This window comes from Muntiacus reevesi, chromosome 5 (assembly GCF_963930625.1).
Source record: "Muntiacus reevesi chromosome 5, mMunRee1.1, whole genome shotgun sequence".
Taxonomy (NCBI): domain Eukaryota; kingdom Metazoa; phylum Chordata; class Mammalia; order Artiodactyla; family Cervidae; genus Muntiacus; species Muntiacus reevesi.
The window spans coordinates 6,931,192-6,953,392 of NC_089253.1; the positions used below are offsets into that span (position 1 = coordinate 6,931,192).

At 36.7% G+C, this 22,201-nt stretch overlaps 1 protein-coding gene across 2 annotated transcripts in view; it reads left to right on the plus strand.

Annotated features, from left to right (window-relative positions):
- The window catches only part of GRM5 (glutamate metabotropic receptor 5), a 585,267-nt gene that overhangs the window by 158,319 nt on the left and 404,747 nt on the right, over positions 1-22,201 (plus strand). The gene's annotated exons all lie outside the window — the stretch shown is intronic.

Genomic DNA, 22,201 nt, shown 5'->3' on the forward strand with positions numbered 1-22,201 from the left:
CAGACCTCCCTCCTAATTAGTAAACTGGGGAATATTGCTGAAAAGTTAACGTGAAGACTTGATGGCAAAATTCCCTGCCATCAAGCTTATTCACAAAGATGCATATACCTGGCGGAGCACAGCCTGGCTCCCTGGTTACCCCCGGTTTTGCTGTATTGCCAGTATAGCAATTAAGAGAACTTTCAGGGCAGCATTGAGATTAAAAAAAAAAAACAAAATTAACCCTAGGAACTCTCTCAGCAGATGCCTGACAGATTTGAGTCAGGAAGAACTAGATTGGAATTCTACTTCCATCCATTTTTAATTTGGATTTTACGTACCTTACAATGATCTCAAATTTCTTGAATATAAAAAGGGAAATAAAGATATCCACTTATGGGTCTATGGAGAGAATTAATGTATGTGATGGACTTAACACCATTGAAATCACACAGTAAAAACAGCTGCTATTTTGTTATTATCCAGCCCAAACTATTTATTTCACTGATAAGGAAACAGGTAAAGGAAAAATGACTAAGCCGACACGGAATTCATTAACTTCCTGGTCTACCAACCTACCAACAGGTCCCTCCATCTCACCATCACCCCTTATGGCTTTACGGTCATTAAGGATCTATAAATGACCTAAGGTCCTATAAGGACCTATAAATGACCTAAATTTCTGTTCGGTTTTCAGCTTCTGTTTATCATCCTCACAAAATCATGGACTTGCTTCATCTTCAAGGAAGTCTTCGGAGATCACTTCAAATATGAGGGCCGGGTGTGGGTGGCAATACTAGAATGATTCTAAAATAAAAATCTGTTTCATAATGTGGCTCTGGCAGCACTGTTTTCCCAGAAAGCCATCCTGAACCAGACCAGGCTAAATATCCGTCTCTGCCCCACAGAACTGGTGCTCACCTCCTTGTTACTACTGGTTCCATGACCTGCTGGGACTGCTTGTCTCACCGGTGGCTCTCTCTGGGATGTCAGGGCAGATGCAATGCCCAGCTCGTCTCTGAATCATTTCTTCGTAGTATGGTGTCAGAAACATAGGATGTATTCTATATAATTGAAAATAACCTAAGATGTTCCATAGAGGATGTCATTACTGTGTTTTATTTAATAGCATCAGTTAAAAGGATGACTGTTCCCATGTGGCTCAGTGGTAAAGATCTGCCTACTAGTGTGGGAGATGCAGGAGACGTGGGTTCAATCCCTGGGTTGGGAAGATCGCCTGAAGAAGGAAATGGCAACCCACTCCAGTATTCTTGCCTGAGAAATCTCATGGACAGAGGAGCCTGGCAGGCTATAGTCCATGGGGTCGCAAAGAGTTGGACATGACCGAGCACGCATGCATGCAAGTGCAAGTGTATATATTCAAAATTATTATTTTGACCACCCTTCTTTTGGATGCATAGAATTTACTGTCTTAGTTGAAGTTCACATAGATTCTTTAATATTGTGTCTAGCAAAATAATCATTTGCTCCACACATTTATGTCTAAGCAGCAGTTCATTGCAATCTGTTCACCTCAACTCACAAGGTCCAACTTTGTGCTTCTCTTCCCAGCTCAGTGTTCAGCAGCTTCATGTTGACAGCTTGAAATTGGCAATGGTGGGAATATTTTATGCCATGGAAATCAGCAAATGCTATGTATCAGGGCTTTTTATTTTCCAGGGAGTGGGTTGTTGTACCTTTATCAGAATATCACTGAATATAGGATTCTAAATCCACTATGATTTGTGTAGTTTTGCATTCAGTGTTTTATCTATCTAAAGTAAAAGCTGTGTCTAATTTTCTGGGTCTACTTCATTCTTTATACCACCTAGATGCCTGTAAATAATTCCCAGCAGAGTTGTTTGCATTTATAACAGGCACCCATAAAATAAATAGTGAATTAATATGGAAACAGGCTATATATCTAACTTGCTCTTTTCCTAATTTACCTTTTAAAGTTGCTTAGGTTTATTAAGTAGTAGTTGAGAGGATTAGCTTTGTGAGTAAATCAAAGTTTAGTGAACTGGGCAAAAAAAAACTTTTTGAAACTAGAAAATACTGATATTGCTAAAAGTAGAGATGCATTTAGTTAGCCTGATGAAACCTTTTCTTAGTCTTGTTCATTTGGACCAAAAATGTGGAATTAAGGTGTTTCTTTGGATTTTTTTTTTGAAAGTATAAGGCTCTGATTGTTTTATACCCTTTTACATAGGAAAGGGGTGGATTTCCCCCCCTTAATTTCTGATTTGTATGCAGCCAGATTATTTCAGGCTATTCCAGTATTAAGGATAATTTGTTCATGTCCCTAAATGAAGCCTGGGTTTTGAACTGCAGGTCTTTATTATAAATCTGTCTTTAGTGATAAATCAGTCCATTTCCTCTGTCGTTACTTCAAGAATATGGGTGTGTTTTAAAATTCTATTACAATACTGTTCTCAGTCCTTTTACTCATAAATAATCAGTGAAGCTAATAGATTTTTCTTCCAAATATAGTAAATGGGAAAGAAATAATTTTTATTGCAAAATGTAAATTGGTTCCGTATCTCCGCCTTCTCCGAGTGTGTGAGATAACATTTAACTGTGATAGATGTCTGAATTATAACCAGGAACATTACTTACAAGATTTCTCCCCATATACACTTCTGCACAGGGTGTTGATGTATTTGAAGATGGAATAACCTGAGAAAACAATAAATTATCTGGGCAGATATTCTAAAAGGAAACTCCCAGGAAACTGCAGTGGATATCATTAGGATTTTAAAAATCTAAGCTCATGGAGTAGTGAAAAAATCTAAAGATCTCAGTTAGCTAACTAGGAAACTAACAGGAGATGAGAAAACAAGGAAAGCAGTAACAATGCAAAATATGTATATTCCTTAGATTACTTTGAAACTACCTAAACTCTGACCCACTAAGAGAAATTAAGAATGAAAGGAAATAATTTTGGTAAAGTCTAGACACGTTTAATCTATCCATCTATTTGTTCATTTCTCCTTCTGTTTAATCAATGAATCCTTAATCAGTAGACTAAGTTGTATATTAAGTATCTAAAAATTACTGTGACAGTCTCTAAGCTCAAAAATAGTACCAAGTTAGACAAATAGATATGCAGTTTCAATAGAATGTAATACTTGGAAATAAAATTACATCGTGCTTTGTTTGAATGCTTAGGAGATATAAATATCTGGGAGAAATGCAAATGAAAAATTCTATATATTTGAGCACCTGTGATACACCAGCTGCTATGCTAGTTGGTTTCCTCTAGCTTATTTCTTCCACTCTTCTCAATAATACTGCAGACAGTATTATTTCCATTTTACAGACAAAGAAACTGAAGCTAAGGAAAATAGCTAAGTTGATGTTTGGGTCAAATTTGTCCTTTCCACAGGGTGTGTTGACATCCTAATGCCAAGCATCTCAGAATGTGACCATATGGAAATAGTCTTTACAGAAGCAATCAAGTTAAACCTAGGCTATTAGGGTGAACCCTAATTCAGTATGACTGATACTCTTATAAATGGAAGAAATTTGAATACAGAGGCAAGTATGCACAGAAGGAAGACAATGAGAAGACAGACACGTCAGATAGGGGACTGGAGTAATGCATTTATTAGAAAGGGCAAGGCCAAAGTTTGCTGTCAAAGCGCTGGAAGCTCGAAATAGGCCTGAATTTCATACTGAAATTGCAGATTTCTGCAGATCAGAGCCCCGAAGTTTTGGGCTACTGGCCTACTGTGAGTGCAGCGTGTGATACTTTGTTATGGCAACCTAGGAAACTAATAGAGTTGGACAAAAACATAAGGCTAGTTAGTGACTCACAATCATCCTTTTCTGGCTCCAAAGCCCACGTTTCCTCCTACACAGAGGAAGTGATTTTTACCCACATCTTTAAGGATGAGTTCAAGGTGGGAAAGTAAAGAAGGTGCTTTCCTGTATTAGAAAACTCTGTGAGTTTAGGCTAAATCTAAAGGCTTTGAAAAATGATTCCAACTGTAAAACCAGCTCCGTCTTGAAGATCTCTGTTTAATTTGAGCAGGTAGCTAACATGGCTGTTAGCCCCTGGAGTTATCATTTTGTTTGTTTTTAAATTCATGAAGGTGTGGGTCTCAGTTGCCTGGTGTGCAGGATGGTAGAGCTTAAAAACAAGATATTTTCTGGTCCTTCCAGGCAGTCATAGCTCCCTGACACGCAGCACTCAAGTACTTACCGCCTGAGGCCGTAACTTTGACAACTTCATCCTGCCTTGTAAGGGGACATCTGGTTTCCTATCTGTGTTTTACTGAACACTTCTCAAATGTTTCCAGACTCTACCTATATATTTCATTTTCCTATTCAGAGTCTAACATAGTCAAATTTAAAACCCATGTTGATTGTGGGGCAGCTAGTCTAGAACATTTTTATCATTGGTGGACTTGTGTTCAATGTCCTGAAATAGGTATAGGATTTATTGTTCTGAGAAAGGGAAGAACTTCTTCCCCTTTATTATTGTTGATAATTAGACAAAGCCAAATGTTCCTACTCAGTTTCATTTCCCAAAACAGAAGAAATTTGAAAATCATATATGGAGACTTTAAAAAATCTTCTATGAGACCAGGCAAAAGAAATATATAATAATTAGGTATAGAAATGCATATGCACAATTTTAGGATTCCCAAACATTGTACTAATACTATGCCTTACATAAAAAACAAAATACATATGCTTATGTTTTGATATTTTTATTTATTTTTTGTCTTTCTTTAAAATACAAGTATTTAGCAATATTCATGCTTAATTAACATATAAATAAATTTATAGATGAAAAAATTATCACAAACTCTATTCTATACCCTAGTGGGTATTGTTCTTTTAACAATGTGAAATATATCTTAATATATTAAGCTACAGAAGAAAAAAGACATCTTAATTATATTGAGTTTTCATCAATATTTGAAGAATAAAATTTTATCTTTATCCTATAGGAAAAATTACAGTTTCTAAAACATTAATCTTTATTACATTTTTGAGCATTTGATAAGATATATAGCTTGTTCTGGGCCTTGTGATAGCAGTATGAACAATTAGAACATACATTTCTTTCCTTTTTTTGGTTATCTGTTTGGTTGTTTGCAAACATGGGAAAGGTTCTCTACTTCTAAGGACTCATGTGATTTGCCTGAGACATCTGAATAGTTCAGAATAAGTCCCCCCTTTCAAGCTGTTTAGCCTTAATCACAGCCACAAAGTCTCTTTCCCCAAGTAAGGTAGCATTTCTTGGATACGAGGATTATAGCATGAACATATTTGAGGACCATTATTCTGCCTTTCACAGGCCAACTCAAATACAGAGGTGAAAGAAGTATTTCCTAATTTCTCCAGATTTGAGTTGTGAAACTTCAAACCAAAGTTGAAGTGAAATAATATTTATTTGAAAGCCAAATAAATGTGGAAAATAATGTTACCTTGGGAGGAAAGTTTCTATGTCTTATGGAGGTCGTTAATATAAATTTGAAGTTGATTTTGATGAGTTAGGGTGTATATTGCAAGCTTTACAGGAGCCACTAAAAAAAAAAAAATTAAAAAATATTTAAAAGAAAAACTGAGCTGATTTATTCTTTGCAGATGCCAGTGATTTTAGATTGGGGAAATTTATACTGCAGAATTATCAAATTAACTCTGTGATATATTTTAATCTTCTATAAAGTGCGGGTTTCCTGAAAACTACTCCTCAGTTAAGTTGTAGGAGTGATGAACTTGAATGAGTTTTGGCAATAGGCAGACTGGAATTTTGAATCACACCCTGCAATGTTGTGACCTTGAGCATATTATTTTTCAGTATGGCTGTTTCTTTCATTGTAAAATGGGACGATCAGTTCTTTTCAGTTCAGTCATTCAGTCGTGTCTGACTCTGCAACCCCATGGAACGCAGCGTGCCAGGCTTCCCTGTCCTTCACCGTCTCCCAGAGTTTACTCAAACTCATATCCATTGAGTTGGTGATGACATCCATCCATCTCATCCTCTATTGTCCCCTTCTTCTCCTGCCTTCAATCTTTTCCAGCATCAGGGTCTTTTCCAATGTGTCAGTTCTTTGCACCAGGTGGCCAAAGTATTGGAGTTTCAGCTTCAGCATCAGTCCTTCCAATGAATATTCAGGACTGATCTCCTCTAGGATGGACTGGTTGGATTTCCTTGCAGTCCAAGGGACTCTCAAGAGTCTTCTCCAACATCACCATTCAAAAGCATCAATTCTTTGGTGCTCAGCTTTCTTTATAGTCCAGCTGTCACATCCATACATGACTAATGGAAAAACCATAGCTTTGACTAGACAGACCTTTGTCGGCAAACGGGATGATAATTTTACCCATCTCTTAGTTTTACCATGAGAATCAAATAAAAATAATACGTTAAAGAATTTTAAGACAGGTAACAGTGTATTTTGACTATTATAATTGGATTTTAGAAGCATTTTTGAGTTATAAAGAGTATAAAATATTACTATTCATCATTATTACTTTTATGCAAGATACTCTGCCTATTATCCAGGGCAGCAATAGACAGAGACAAGTCTGAGGAAAAAATGTATGGTTTTTACTTGCTTTCTTGGCATCTGTGCTAACCTTTAATTAATAACATTGTCAACATTCTGAACTATTATAAATTGCCTCTGCTGTGAAAATATTTGCTGCTCAATGGCATGTACTACAAGTAATGTATCTCTCACATCTATTATAGAAAGCATGTGTAGGAGGTCTGCATGATCAAATATAATTCAGCAATATTTACTGCATCTGTCAGGCACTATGCTAGATTCAGGGGATGTAGAGGTTAAAATGGTATGCCTCTATCCATAGACTTGTGAAGGAAATAGAACTAAAATTGAGAAATACTAGGATAATGTTAAAATTTGACTTCAAGGGTGAATTGGAATTCTCTAGGCAAAAAAAGTAGCAAAGTTAACTTAAAATATATTACCAACTGCTTGTTAGAATGTCTACAATGTACAGGGAGTTTTACATGTAAAGCATTGCTTAAACAATGACTACTCCAAATTCGTAGATAAAAAATATGAATTCAGAGAGTTTAAGGAATTTGAGCAAGTAACTACAGCTAGTAGATGGTGAGCCAAGGTTAAAATCTAAGCTTATCTGACTCCAGAATGTGTGCATTGAACCACTGGTGTATCCAAAGGAATAAGGCAATACTCAAAGAAGTGTTTTAAACCTCCCTGAGCATTCTAAAAGGAAAAAGGATCGGATCACAGAGAATCTAGCTCCAGTAAACCATGCTCTAATCAACTGAACTAGCAAATTTGGAAAACTCAACAGTGGCCACAGGATTGGAAAAGGTCGTTTTCATTCCAATCCCAAAGAAAGACAGTGCCAAAGAATGTTCAAACTACCACACAATTGCACTCATCTCACACGCTAGCAAAATAATGCTCAAAATTATCCAATCCAGGCTTCAACAATACATGAACCATGAACTTCCAGATGTTCAAGCTGGATTTAGAAAAGGCAGAGGAACCAGAGATCAAATTGCCAACATCCGTTGGATCATCAAAAAAGTGAGAGAGTTTAAGAAAAACATGTACTTCTGCTGTATTGACTATGCCAAAGCCTTTGATTGTGTGGACCACAACAGACTGTGGAAAATTCTTTAAGAGATGGAAATACCAGACCATCTGACCTGCCTCCTGAGAAATCTGTATGCAGGTCAAGAAGCAGTAGTTAGAACATGGAACAACAGACTGGTTCCAAATTGGGCAAGGAGTACATCAAGGCTGTATATTGTCACCCTGCTTATTTTAATTATACGCAGGGTGTATTTTATTTAAATAAAATACAGGGTGTATATATATTTAAATTGCATAAATTTAAATTATATTTAAATTAAATGCTGGACTGGATGAAGCACAAGCTGGAATCAAGATTGCTGGGAGAAATATCAAAAACCTCAGATACGCAGATGACACCACTCTTATGGAAGAAAGCAAAGAAGAACTAAGAGCCTCTTGATGAAAGTGAAGGAGGAGAGTGAAAAGTTGGCTTAAAATTCAACATTCAGAAAACTAAGATCATGGCATTTGGTCCCATCACTTCATGGCAAATTGATGGGGAAACAACGGAAACGGTGACAGAATATTTTTTTAGGCCCCCAAATCACTGCAGATGATGACTGCAGCCATGAAATTAAAAGACGCTTGCTCCTTGGAAGAAAAGTTATGACCAACCTAGACAGCATATTAAAAAGCAGAGACATTACTTTGCCAACAAAGGTCCGTCTAGTCAAGGCTATGGTTTTTCCATTAGTCATGTATGGGTGTGAAGGTTGGACTATAAAGAAAGCTGAGCACCAAAGAATTGATACTTTTGAACTGTGGTGTTGGAGAAGACTCTTGAGAGTCCCTTGGACTGCAAGGAGATCCAACCAGTCCATCCTAAAGGAAATCAGTCCTGAATATTCATTGGAAGTACCAATGCTGAAGCTGAAACTCCAATACTTTGGCCACCTGATGCAAAGGACTGACTCATTTGAAAAGTCCCTGATGCTGGGAAAGATTGAAGTTGGGAGGAGAAGGGGATGACAGAGGTTAAGATGCTTGGATGGCATCACCGACTCAATGGACATGAGCTTGAGTAAACTCTGGGAATTGGTGATGGACAGGGAAGCCTGGTGTGCTGCAGTCCATGGGGTCACAAAGAATCAGACATGACTGAGTGACTGAACTGAACCAGCTAGTGCTGTTGAAATCTAAGATGTGACATCAATTCAATCATGATGGCTAAAGCTAAACAATTTTTCCTTAATGATTACTTACATCTGCCAATTATCTGAAATCTTTTTTCAAAATAAATTTTTTATCAAAATAATGACTCTTTATATACTTAATCCCAAGGGACTATCTCAAATTTGTTTATGTCAAATTTCTCCAATTAAAGCTAATTTTTCACCATTACCAACATCCAGAAATTCTAACATTTTGGTGTATCCATATTTATATGAAATGTTTATTTTAAGCATCCCATTTTTACCATATATTAGAATAATTGTCTCACATAAAAGTGATGATGTAATTTAAATATAAAAAATTTACTTTTTATCCAAAAAATATTTGGAAGAATGTCATTTGAATTTTGTTAACATGCAGATGTTTACTTCATTGTAATATTTTAGTTTTAAGTGTTCCTAACATTTGTTCTTAAAGAACTTAAAATTCTCTGACAACACAGAAGTCTTTAATGATCATTTGTCCTTTTTTAAAATACTGAAGTTTTATGTTTGAATAATTAAGCCCCTGTTCAGTCATATATATTTTACTGAGTAGCATAATATGCAAGGCACTTTGCAAAGTTCTGTGCATATATATGGATGAAAAAATATAAGATTAGATCCATTCCTTAACAAAGTGTGTTCTACTTGAGATAACAAGGTATAACAAGTGTTGGCAAAAAAGTAGAGAAAAGGGAACCCTCGTGCACTGTTGCTGGGAATGTATTGGGTGTAGCCACTATGAAAAACAGTTTGGAGGTTTCTCACAAAATTAAAATATGACCCAACAATTTCATATCTGGGTATGTACCAAAAGGAAATGAAAACAGGATATCAAAGAGATGTGTGCAGCACTATGTTTAGTGCAGTGTTGTTGACAATTAGAATATTTGCATGTGCATGCATGTGTGCTCAGTGGTGTCTGATTCTTTGCAACCCCAGAGACTGTAGCACTCTAGGCTCCTCTGTCCATGAAATTCTCCAGGCAAGAATACTGAAGTGGGTTGCCATTCCCTTCTCCAGGGGCTCTTCCTGACCCAGGGATTGAACCCACCATTGAGCCAGCTGGGAGTTACTGACAATAGCCAAGTTACAGAAACAAGCTAAGTGCTCTTCAGTGGGTAAATGCATAAAGATGTGATACACACGCACAAAATATTATCCAGCCATGAGAAAGAAATCCTTGACATGCCTATAAATACAGAAAAAGCTAACAGCAATTTTTGAAGTGGCGTTACTAGTAACAAAAAAAAGATATAAAATATTAAAAATCTTGAAAAATAATTTCAAATTTATTAAAGAAAAGTCTTGAGCAATTTACAAAGAAAAGAATATGTCTCAGTGTTGCTTTACTTTTATATTGTTAGACATTCAATAAAACTGCAGTGTTTTTTTTTTTTTTGCATTTATTTATTACTCTCAATTTATCCTTTGTAATTTGTTATTGGGCTTCCCTGGTGGCTCCGTGGTAAAGAACCAGACTGCCAACGCAGAAGACGCAGATTGATCCCTGGGTCAGGAAGCGCCCCTGGAGTGGGAAATGGCAGCCCACTCCTGTACCCTCGCTGGGAAAGTCCCATGGACAGAAGAGCCTGGCGGTTTAGAGTCCATGGGGTCTCAAAAGAATTGAACACAACTTAGCGACTAAATGGCAAATTTGTCATTTTTCATTTCTACTTTTCTACTGTCATGGACATTTTTTCTTATGAATTGATGCACATTTTTAAGTTAAGGATTTAAACTTTTTGGTGTATATATTCAAAAATGTTGCCAATTATCAAATTGACTTGTTTTCTTATTGGTGGTTTTGAGAGTCCTTTCTGTATTCTGGATACAAGTCTTTTGTCATATTTATAGTTTCTCAGATACTTTATTAAAGTCTATGTTATTTTTAACATAGGAACTATTTATACGTTCATCCATCTACTCTATTCACTATCCTTTTTATTAGGCTTATACTTAGAACATCCTTCTCAGTTAAATAGTTAGGGAAAAAATTCCCTCACTTTTCATATTTGCATTTCTGTTTTACATTGTACTCTTTATCCTATACTGTCTTCTAAATTTATATCCAGTAAATATATTCATTTTTATAAAAATCAACCTATAAATTTTGAAAAATACCCAGATTTTCATAATGAAAATCAAAACAGAGAAGTTTCTTCACTCCCTAAAATTTGCCTCATTGGCTTGTGACCAACCATTCCCTTGTTCCTCACAAACACTGATCTGATTTCCATCCTCACAGCTTTATCTTTCTCAGGAAGTCTTAAGTGAATTGTATAATGTGAAACATTTTGAATTTGTTTTCTTGCTTAATATAATATATTTGAGGTCCATCCAAGTCATTGCATGTATTCATTCTTGGATCTATTTTTTTTTTTTTTTTTTTTTAAACATTATTTTATTAGTTGGAGGCCAATCACTTTACAACATTTCAGTGGGTTTTGTCGTATTTTATCAATGATTGGTCTTCCACTATTTAGATGCATGGCCTAGTTTGTGAACCATTCACATGTTGAAGAATATTTGTGTTATTTCCAAATTTAACATGTATATATGCTCAGTGAGAGCAAACATTATGTAAATTTTGTGTGAATATGAATTATCAATTGTGTTGGGTAAAGAGAGTAGGATTGCTGGGTTCCATGATGTGTTTCTTGATAATAAACTGACAGACCTCTTTTCACAGTGGTTTTACCGTTTTGTATTCACATCAGCAGTGTGTGAGAATTCTTCTTGCTTCACATTTTTGCTAGCACTTATTGTTATTTTGTTTTATTTCAGCCTTTCTAATATTTGTGTGAAATTCTCTTTGTTTTTAATTTAATTCCTCTAATGACTAATGATGTTGAACATCTTTTCATGTGCTAATTTTCTATTCACATATCTTCTTTGGTAAGTTACAAATTGAATTATTTTGTCTATTTTTAAAAATGATGTTATTTGTTTTCCTGTTGTTGAGGCTTGAAAGTATTCTCCATATTTAAATACAAATCCTTTGTCAGACTTCTGGTTAGTAAATACTTTATTCCTGTCGATGGCTCTTCTTTAACTCCTGAGAATATTTTTTACAGTTCAAAGATATTTCATTTTGCTGAAGTCCAGTATATCAATGTTGCTTTAATTTTTTTCAATCAAACTCAGATAAGGCACATAAGAATTATTTATATACTCATAATCACAAAGATGCTCACTTCTTTCTTTTTTTTTTCACTTTTTTTTCACTTCTTTCTTTAAGAAGATTTACAGATTTAGGTTGTGTGTTTAATGACCCATTTGAGTTATTTTTTTAATAAGGTATGAGTTTTGGTTAGAGGTGCATTTCCCTACATATTGATGCCCAATTGTTTCAGCAATGTTTGTTAAATACTGTCCTTTCTCCTTTAAATTGCATTTGCAATGAAGTCAAACATCAGTTTACCATATATCTTTGAGTCTGTTTCTAGTCTCTTCTGATTTCAGTCTGTTCAGCCACTCAGTCATGTCCAACTCTTTGCAACCCCATGGACTTCAGCACTCTAGGCCTCCCTGTCCACCACCAAATCCTGGAGGTTACTCAAACTCATGACCATGGTGTCGGTGATGCCATCCAACCATCTCATCCTCTGTCATCTCCTTCTCCTCCAACCTTTAATCTTTCCCAACATCAGGGTCTTTTCCAATGAGTCGGTTCTTCACATCAGGTGACCAAAGTATTGGACTTTCAGCTTCAGTATTAGTCCTTCCAGTGAATATTCAGGAATGATCTCTTTTAGGATGGACTGGTTGGATCTCCTTGCCTTCCAAGGGTTTCTCAAGAGCCTTCTCCAAAACTGCAGTTCAAAAGCATCATTTCTTCTTCGGCACTCAGCTTTGTTTATAATCCAGCTCTCACATCCATACATGATTAATGGAAAAACCATAGCCTTGACTAGACGGATCTTTGTTGGTAAAGTAATGTCTCTGCTTTTCAACACATTGTCCAGGATGGTCATAGCCTTTCTTCCAAGGAGCAAGCGACTTTAAATTTCATGGCTGCAGTTATCATCTCCAGTGATTTTGGAGCCCAAAGAATAAAGTGTCTCATTGTTTCCATTTTTTCCCCATCTATTTGCCATGAAGTGATGGGACAAAATGCCATGGTCTTAGTTTTCTGAATGTTGATTTTTAAGCCAACTTTTTCACTCTCCTCTTTCACTTTCATCAAGCGGCTCTTTAGCTCTTCTTTGCTTTCTTCCATAAGGGTGATGTCATCTGCATATCTGAGGTTATTGATATTTTTCCTGGAAATCTTGATTTCAGTTTGTGCTTCATCCAGTCCAGCATTTCACATGATGTACTCTGCATATAAGTTAAATAAGCAGGGTGACAATATACAGCCTTGACGTACTCCTTTCCCGATTTGGAACCAGTCCATATCTAGTTCTAACTGTTGTTTCCTGACCTGCATACAGATTTCTCAGGAGGCAGGTCAAGTGGTCTGGTATTCTCATCTCTTTAAGAATTTTCCAGTTTGTTGTGATCCATACAAAGGCTTTGGCATAATCAATAAAGCAGAAGTAGATGTTTTTCTGGAACTCTCTTGCTTTTTTGATGATCCATCAGATGCTGGCAATTTGATTTCTGGTTCCTTCCTCTGTCTTTTCTAAATCCAGGTTGAACATCTGGAAGTTCACATAATGTTGAAGCCTGGCTTGGAAAATTTTGAGCATTACTTTGCTAGCGTGGGAGATAAGTGCAATTGTGTGGTAGTTTGAACATTCTTTGGCATTGCCTTTCTTTGGGATTGGAATGAAAACTGACCTTTTCCAGTCCTGTAGCCACTGCCGAGTTTTCCAAATTTGCTTGCATGTTGAACGCAGCACTTTCACAGCATCATCTTTTAGGATTTGAAATAGCTCAACTGAAATTCCATCACCTCCACTAGCTTTGTTTGTAGAGATGCTTCCTAAGGCCCACTTGACTTCACATTCTAGGATGTCTGGCTCTAGGTGAGTGATCACTCCATTGTGGTTATCTGGGTCATGAAGATCTTTTTTGTACAGCTCTTCTGTGTATTCTTGCCACCCCTTCTTAACAGCTTGTGCTTCTGTTAGATTCATACCATTTTCTGTCCTTATTGAGCCCATCTTTGCATGAAATGTTCCCTTGGTATTTATAATTTTCTTGAAGAGATCTATAGTCTTTCCCATTCTATTGTTTTCCTCTATTTCTTTGCATTGATCACCGAAGTAGGTTTTCTTATCTCTCCTTGCTATTCTTTGGAACTCTGCATGCAGAGGTGTGTATTTTCCTTTTCTCCTTTGCCTTTAGCTTCTCTTTTTTTCTCAGCTATTTGTAAGGCCTCCTCTGACAACCATTTTGCCTTTTTGCATTTCTTTTTCTTGGGGATGGTCTTGATCACTGCCTCCTGTACAATGTCCTGAACCTCCGCCCATAGTTCTTCAAGCTCTGTGTTTATCAGGTATGATCCCTTGAATCTATTTGTCACTTCTACTGTATAATCATAAGGGATTTGATTTAGGTCTTACCTGAATGGTCTAGTAGTTTTCCCTACTTTCTTCAGTTTCAGTCTGAATTTGGCAATGTGGAGTTCATGGTTTGAGCCACAGTCTACTCCTTGCCTTGATTTTGCTGACTTATAGAGCTTCTGCATTTTTGGCTGCAAAGAATGTAATCAATCTGATTTTGGTGTTGACCATCTGGTGATGTCCATGTGTAGAGTCTTCTCTTGTGCTGTTGGAAGAGGGTGTTTACTATGACCAGTATGTTCTTTTCTGATTTATTGATTTGTATATCTGTACTTTGACCAGTACGCTTGATCAGTGTGGCTTTATAGTAAGCCTTAATATCAGGCAGTATGAGTACTCCATTTTTTAAAAAAGAAAAACATTTTGACTATTCCCTGGTAACTCAGTTGGTAAGGAATCTTCCTGCAGTACAGGAGACCTGGGTTCAATCCCTGGGTCAGGAAGATACCCTGGAGAAGGGAATGGCAAATTCCTCCAGCATCCTTGCCTGAACAATCCCATGGACAGAGCAGCCTGGTGGGGTGCAGCCTATGGGCGTGTAAAGAGTGGAACATGAGTGAGCCACTAACACTTCCGCGTTCACGTTTGCCTTTCTGTATAAATCTTAAAGTGAACTTGTCACCATCTACAAACAAATCTGGAATTCTGATGGGGATTTTTGAATCTCTGGATAAAGTTAGGGGAAACTGGCATATTAATAATATTGAGTTTTCAAATTCATAAACATAATAGTAGTGAAAGTCGCTCAGTCGTGCCTGACTTTGCAACCCCATGGACTCTCGCCCGTTAGACTCCTTCCTCCATGGTGTTTTCCAGGCAGGAACACTGGAGTGGTTTGCAATTTCCTTCTCCAGGGGATCTCTCCAACCCTGGTATTGAACTGTGTGTCTCTTCCACTGCGGGCAGACTCTTTACCTTCTGAGCCACAGGGAAGTTTTCCAATTCATAAACATTTTCCTACACATATATCTTTAATTGTCTAAATATTTTTCCATGTTCATTTTTTAAAACCTTATGTTTTTATTTTTAATTGGAGGATGATTGCTTTAAAATATCATGTTGGCTTCTGCCATATATCAACATGAATCAACCATCAGTATACGGATGTACCCTCACTCTTGATCTGTCCTCCCATGATTTCTTTCATCCATTTTTCATAGTTTTCAGTATACAAATCCAACACTGTTTTGCTCAGGTGTAATTTGTATCTAAGTATTTAATTTGTATGGGGTGCTATTGTAAATATCATTGTTTTTTAAACTGCATTCTAATTATTCATTGCTAATACTTAATTTGATTTCTTATGTAAAATGATCCTGTATTTTGTGATCTTGCTAGACTTTTAATCTAGAGGGTATCTTTGTAGACTCCAAAGGATATTTTGCCTAGACTATTAAGTTGAAACAATGCCTGTGAGATGAGATACTTTTATTTTTGATTTCCAATCTAAATTTATTTTATTTACCTTCCTGTCTTATTGCACTGGTTAGTATGATGTTGAATCATAATGATAAGAAAGGACACACTTTCATTGTCTTTGATTTAGAGGGAGTGTTTTCAGTCTTCTACAGGAAACATTGTGTTATCTGTATATTTTTAGTAAATGTCCTTTATCATGTTGATTAAATGTCATTCTATTTCTAATATGCTGAGAGGTTTTATTATGAGTGGATATTGAATCTTACCTAAAGTTTTTCTGCAAATATTGTGAGGACCATGTTATATTTCTTCTTTATTCTGTTAATTTGGTGGTTTATATTACTTGGTTTTTGAATATTGAATTAGTCTTGCATTCCTAGAGTAAGAAGTCATACTCTGTGGTGTTTTTTTATATATTGATGGAATTTATTAATATTTTATTCAGGGTTTTTCTTGTCTATGCTCATTAGGAGTATAGGTCTGTAGTTTTCTTGTAATATCTTTTCACACTTTGGTTTAGGACATTTCTGGCTTTATAAAATGAATTGTGAATTGCTTTCTCTTATCCTATTTTCTGAAAGAGACTGTATGGAAATGGTATTATATCCAACTTAAATGTTTGGAAGAATTCAGTAGTAAAATGATCTGAGTCTGGAGCTTTATTTTTGGAGGAATTTTAAATATTGGCTTACTATTTTACCAATAATAAAGCTATAGGAATTGTCCATTTTTTTCTTGAGGGAGTTTTCATAGGTGTGACTTTGAAAGAATTATTCCATTTCGTCAAAGTTGTCAAATTTTTGTTCAGAGCTGTTAGTATAATTTTAATACTTGTGGAGTATTTAGTGATCTCCTTGTTTCATCCCCAGTTATTTGTGATTTGCCTCACCCCCCTTTTAATCATGGTCAGTATGGCTAGGTGGTTCAACTTTCGGTTTCATTTATTTTGTCAGTGGTTTTTCTGTTTTAGATTTTATCAGTATCTGTTCTTATGCATGTTATTTCCTTCCATCTGTTTGTGTTGCGATTAACTTGTTCACTCTTTCTCTAGCTTATTAAGTTTGGAGGATAGCTTATTTTTTTAAGGTTGAAGGTTTAATTATTGATTTAAGACTTTTTTCATTTCAAGTGTAAGGATTTATTGCTATCAGTTTCCTTCTAATGATATGGTAATTCTGCATTGATATGCTGCATTCTACAGTTTTGGTGTGTTTCATAAAATTTTTGCCTAACCAAATTCATGAATGTGATGAATTCTACCTGTAGACTCTTTGAGGCTATGGAGACCAGGTAAGAATCCCTGTAAAGGTAGAGTAAACAGAACACATCTCTTTACTTCTCAGTGGTCCATGTACATATAAGTGACAACTGGCCATTAGTATCCAAATCTCCAGCCTGCTTCTTTTATCATATATTGAATTGTTATTTCTACTTTTAAGTGAGTTTTTTTTTTTTTTTTTTTTAATGTAATGCAGGTTTCTCAAAGTCATGGCCTATTTCAGCATCTGTGTACCCATCTCAGTGCCCAGGGCCTCCCAATGTCAATGCTCAATAAATGCTTACTGTTTAGTTTTTGAGTATTTCATCTTTTGGTTTATTGTCATTTAATGGATGTCTTTAAAGCACTCTAATTGCATGCTTTGCCCTATAAAGGTAGATTTGATTACCATAGAACGTTTATATGGTCTATTTTGCTTTCATTAATTCTCAATATAATTACCATATGAAATTATTTTTATGTATTCTAAAAGCTCCCTCATTTAACATATAGAGGTTTTTTAATTTCATTTAAATTGAAGTATAGTTGATATAAAATACCACTGTGGATAATATGTTGACAACATTACAGACTGATCACCACAATACATCTACTGACCATCTGTCACCATAAAAAGTTAGTACAATATTACTGACTATTCTCTATACTATACATTATATCCACATGACTTATTTAGTTTTTAACTAGAAGTTTCTACAATTTCATCCCCTTCACCTATTTTGCCCAACATCCCACTCCCTCCCCTCTGGCAACCATTAGTTTTTCTCTGTATCTATGAATCTATTTCTCCTTTGTTTTGTTTGTTCATTTATTTTGCTTCTTAAACTCCACATATAAGTGACATCATACGGTTTTGTCTTTCGCTGATTTATTTCACTTAGCATAATACCCTCTAGATCTGTCCATGTTGTCACAAATGGCAATTTTTCGTTCTTCTTTATGGCTGGGTAGTATTTCAGCAAGAGTGCATGCATATGCCTTGTGCCTTCTTTAACCATTCATCTAGAGATGGACACTTAGAATGCTTCCATGTCTTGGCTATTGTAAATAATGATGCAGCAAACATAGAGGCACATGTATCTTTCTGAATTATTTTTTGTGGTTGTTATCTTCAGATAAATACCCAGAATAAGAATTGTTAAATCATCTGGTTATTCTATTTTTAATTTTTTGAGGAACCCCCATACTGTTTTCCCGAGTGGCTGTACTAATTTATAATCCCACCAATAGCACATGAGCATACCCTTGTCTCCATGGACTAGCAAGTGCTTATTATTTCTTCTCTTTTTGCTAGCAGCCATCCTGACAGGTGTGAGATGATATTCCATTGCGGTTTTATCTGCATTTCCCTGATGATGAGTGATATTGACCATCTTTCCTTGTATCTGTTGGCTATCTATGTATCTTCCTTAGAAAAACATCTATCCTGGTCCTTTGCCCATTTTTTAAATCAGATCATTCACTTTTTGAGATTGACTTGTGCGAGTTGAGTTCTTTGTATAATTTAGATATCAACTCTTTATAGGATGTTTCTTTTGCAAATAAGTCTTCCTATTCTACAGGCAGCCTTTCTGTTCTGTTGATAGCTTCCTTCACTGGGCACAAGCTCCTTAGTTTGATGAGGTCTCATTTGTTTATTTTTTCTTTTATTTCCCTTTTGTGAGGAGACATTTCCAAAAAAAAAAAAAAAAAAAAGCTAAGACTAAGGTCCAAGAGTATACTGCTTATGTTTTTTTCTAGGACTTTTATGATTTCTGGTTTTATAAAATATAGAGATTTTGAAGGTGAAAAGACTTGTAGCTTTACCTTAGATTATCAGTAGTTTACTATTTAGAACTCTTATTTTGAAAAGGTATCAGTTCAGTTCAGTCGCTCAGTCATGTCCGACTCTTTGCGACCCCATGCCCTCCAGCACAGCACGCCAGGCCTCCCTGTCCATCACCAACTCCCGGAGCTTTCTCAAACTCATGTCCGTTGAGTTGGTGATGCCATCCAACCATCTCATTCTCTGTCATCCCCTTTCCTCTCACCTTCAATCTTTTCCAGCATGAGGGTCTTTTCTAATGAGTCAGTTCTTTGCATCAGGTGGCCAAAGTAGTGGAGTTTCAGCTTCAGCATCATTCCTTCCCATGAATATTCAGGACTGATTTCCTTTAGGATGAACTGTGGATCTCTTTGCAGACCAAGGGACTCTCAAGAGTCTTCAACACCACAGGTCAAAAACATCAATTCTTCAGTGCTCAGCTTTCTTTATAGTCCAGCTCTCACATCCAATATGTGCCTATTGGAAAAACCATAGCTTTGACTAGATGGACCTCAGTTGGCAAAGTAATGTCTCTGCTTTTTAATATGCTGTCTAGGTTGGTCATAACTTTTCTTCGAAGGAGCAAGTATCTTTTAATTTCATAGCTGCACTCACCATCTACAGTGATTTTGGAGCCCAAAGAAATGAAGTCTGTCACTGTTTCCACTGTTTCCCCATCTGTTTGCCATGAAATGATGAGAACAGAGGCCATGATCTTAGTTTTCTAAATGTTGAATTTTAAGCCAACTTTTTCACTCTCCTCTTTCACTTTCATCAAGAGACTCTTTAGTTCTTCTTCGCTTTCTGCCATAAGGGTCATGCCATCTGTGTATTGGAGGTTACTGATATTTCTTCCAGCAAACTTGATTCCAACTTGTGCTTCATCCAGTTCAGCATTTCCTGTGATATACTCTGCATACAAGTTAAATAAGCAGGGTGACAATATACTGCCTTGATGTACTCCTTTCCAGATTTGGAACCAGTCTGTTGTTCCATGTCCAGTTCTAACTGTTGCTTCCTGACCTGCATACAGGTTTCTCAAGAAGCAGATCAGGTGGTGTGGTGTTCCCATCTCTTGAAGAATTTTCCAGAGATTGTGATGATCCACACAAAGACTTTGGCATAGTCAGCAAAGCAGAAGTAGACATTTTTTTTTTTTTTTTTTTTTTTTTGCATTTCTCTTGCTTTTTTGATGATCCAGTGGATGTTGGCAAATTGATCTCTGGTTCTTCTGCCTTTTCTAAATCCAACTTCAACATCTGGAAATTCATGGTTCACATACTGTTGAAGACTGGCTTGGAGAATTTTGAGCATTACTTACTAGCGTGTGAGATGAGTGCAATTGTGTGGTAGTTTGAACATTCTTTGGCATTGTCTTTCTTTTGGATTGGAATAAAAACTGACCTTTTTCAGTCCTGTGGCCACTGCTGAGTTTTCCAAATTTGCTGGCATATTTAGTGTAGCATTTTCACAGCATCATCTTTTAGGATTTGAAATAGTTCATCTGGAATCCCATCACCTCCACTAGCTTTGTTCTTAGTGATGCTTCCTAAGGCCCACTTGACTTCACATTCCACCATGTGTGGCTCTAGGTGAGTGATCACACTACTGTGGTTATCTGTTCATGAAGATCTTAACGTATAGTTCTTCTGTGTATTCTTGCCACCTCTTTTTAACATCTTCTACTTCTGTTAGGTCCATACCATTCCTGTCCTTTAGTGTGCTCATCTTTTCATGAAATGTTCCCTTGGTATCTCTAATTTTCTTGAAGAGATCTCTAGTCTTTCCCATTCTCTTGTTTTTCTCCATCTCTTTGCACTGATCACTGAGGAAGGCTTTCATATCTCTCCTTGCTATTCTTTGGAAATCTGCATTCAAATGGGTATATCTTTCCTTTTCTTCTTTGCCTTTCACTTCTCTTCTTAGCTATTTTTAAGGCCTCCTCAGACAACCATCTGGCCTTTTTGCATTACTTTTCCTTGGGGATGGTCTTGATCCCTGCCTCCTGTACAATATCATGAACCTCTGTCCATAGTTCTTCATGCACTCTGTCTCTCTGATCTAATCCCTTGAATCTATTTGTCACTTCCAGTGTAGAATCATAAAGGATTTGATTTAGATCATACCTGAGTGGTCTAATGGTTTTCCCTACTTTCTTCAATTTAAGTCTGAATTTGGCAATAAGGAGTTCATGATCTGAGCCACAGTCAGCTCCCAGTCTTGCTTTTGCTGACTGTATAGAGCTTTTCCATCTTTGGTTGCGAAGAATATAATCAATCTGATTTTGGTATTGATCATCTGGTGATGTCCATGTGTAGGGTCTTGTCTTGTGTTGTTGCAAGAGGGTGTTTGCTATGACCAAAGCATTCTCATAGCAAAACTCTGTTAGCCTTTGACCTGCTTCATTCTGTACATGTAGGCCAAATTTGCCTGTTACTCCACATATTTCTTGACTTCCTACTTTTGCATTCTAGTTCCCTATAATGGAAAGAACATATTTTTGGGAGTGTTAGTTCTAGAAGGTCTTGTAGTTCTTCATAGAACCATTCAACTTCAGCTTCTTCAGAATTACTGGTCGGGTCATAGACTTGGATTACTGTGATATTGAATGGTTTGCCTTGGAAACAATCAGAAACCATTCTGTCATTTTTGAGATTGCATCCAAGTTGCATTTCAGAATCTTTTGTTGACTATGATGCCTACTCCATTTCTTCTAAGGGATTCTTGCCCACAGTAGTAGATATAATGGTCATCTGAGTTAAATTCACCCTTTCCAGTCCATTTTAGTTCACTAAATCCTAATATGTCGACGTTCACCATTGCCATCTCCTTCTTGACCACTTCCAATTTGCCTTGATTCATGGACCTAACCTTCCAGGTTCCTGTGCAGTATTGTTACAGCATCATACTTTAGTTCCATCACCAGTCAGATCCACCCCTGGGTGGTGTTTTTGCTTTGGCTCTGTCTCATCATTCTTTCTGGAGTTATTTCTCCACTGATCTCCAGTAGCATGTTGGGCATCTATTGACCTGAGGAGTTCATCTTTCAGTGTCCTACCTTTTTGCCTTTTCATACTGTTCATGGGGTTCTCAAGACGTGAATACTGAAGTGGTTTGCCATTCCCTTCTCCAGTGGACCACATTTTGTCAGAACTCTCCACCATGTCCGTCTTGGGTGACCCTTCACAGTATGGCTCGTAGTTTCATTGAGTTAGAGAAGTCTATAGTCCATGTGATTAAATTGGTTAGTTTCCTGTGATTGTGGTTTTCAGTCTGTCTGCCCTCTGATGGAGAAGGATAAGAGGCTTATGGAAGTTTCCCGATGGGAGAGGCTGACTGAGGCGGAAGTTGGGTCTTCTTCTGATGGGCCAGTCCATGCTCAGTAAATCTTTAATGGAATGTTCTGTTGATGGGTGGGGCTGTGTTCCCTCCCTGCTATTTACCTGGGGCAAAACTAT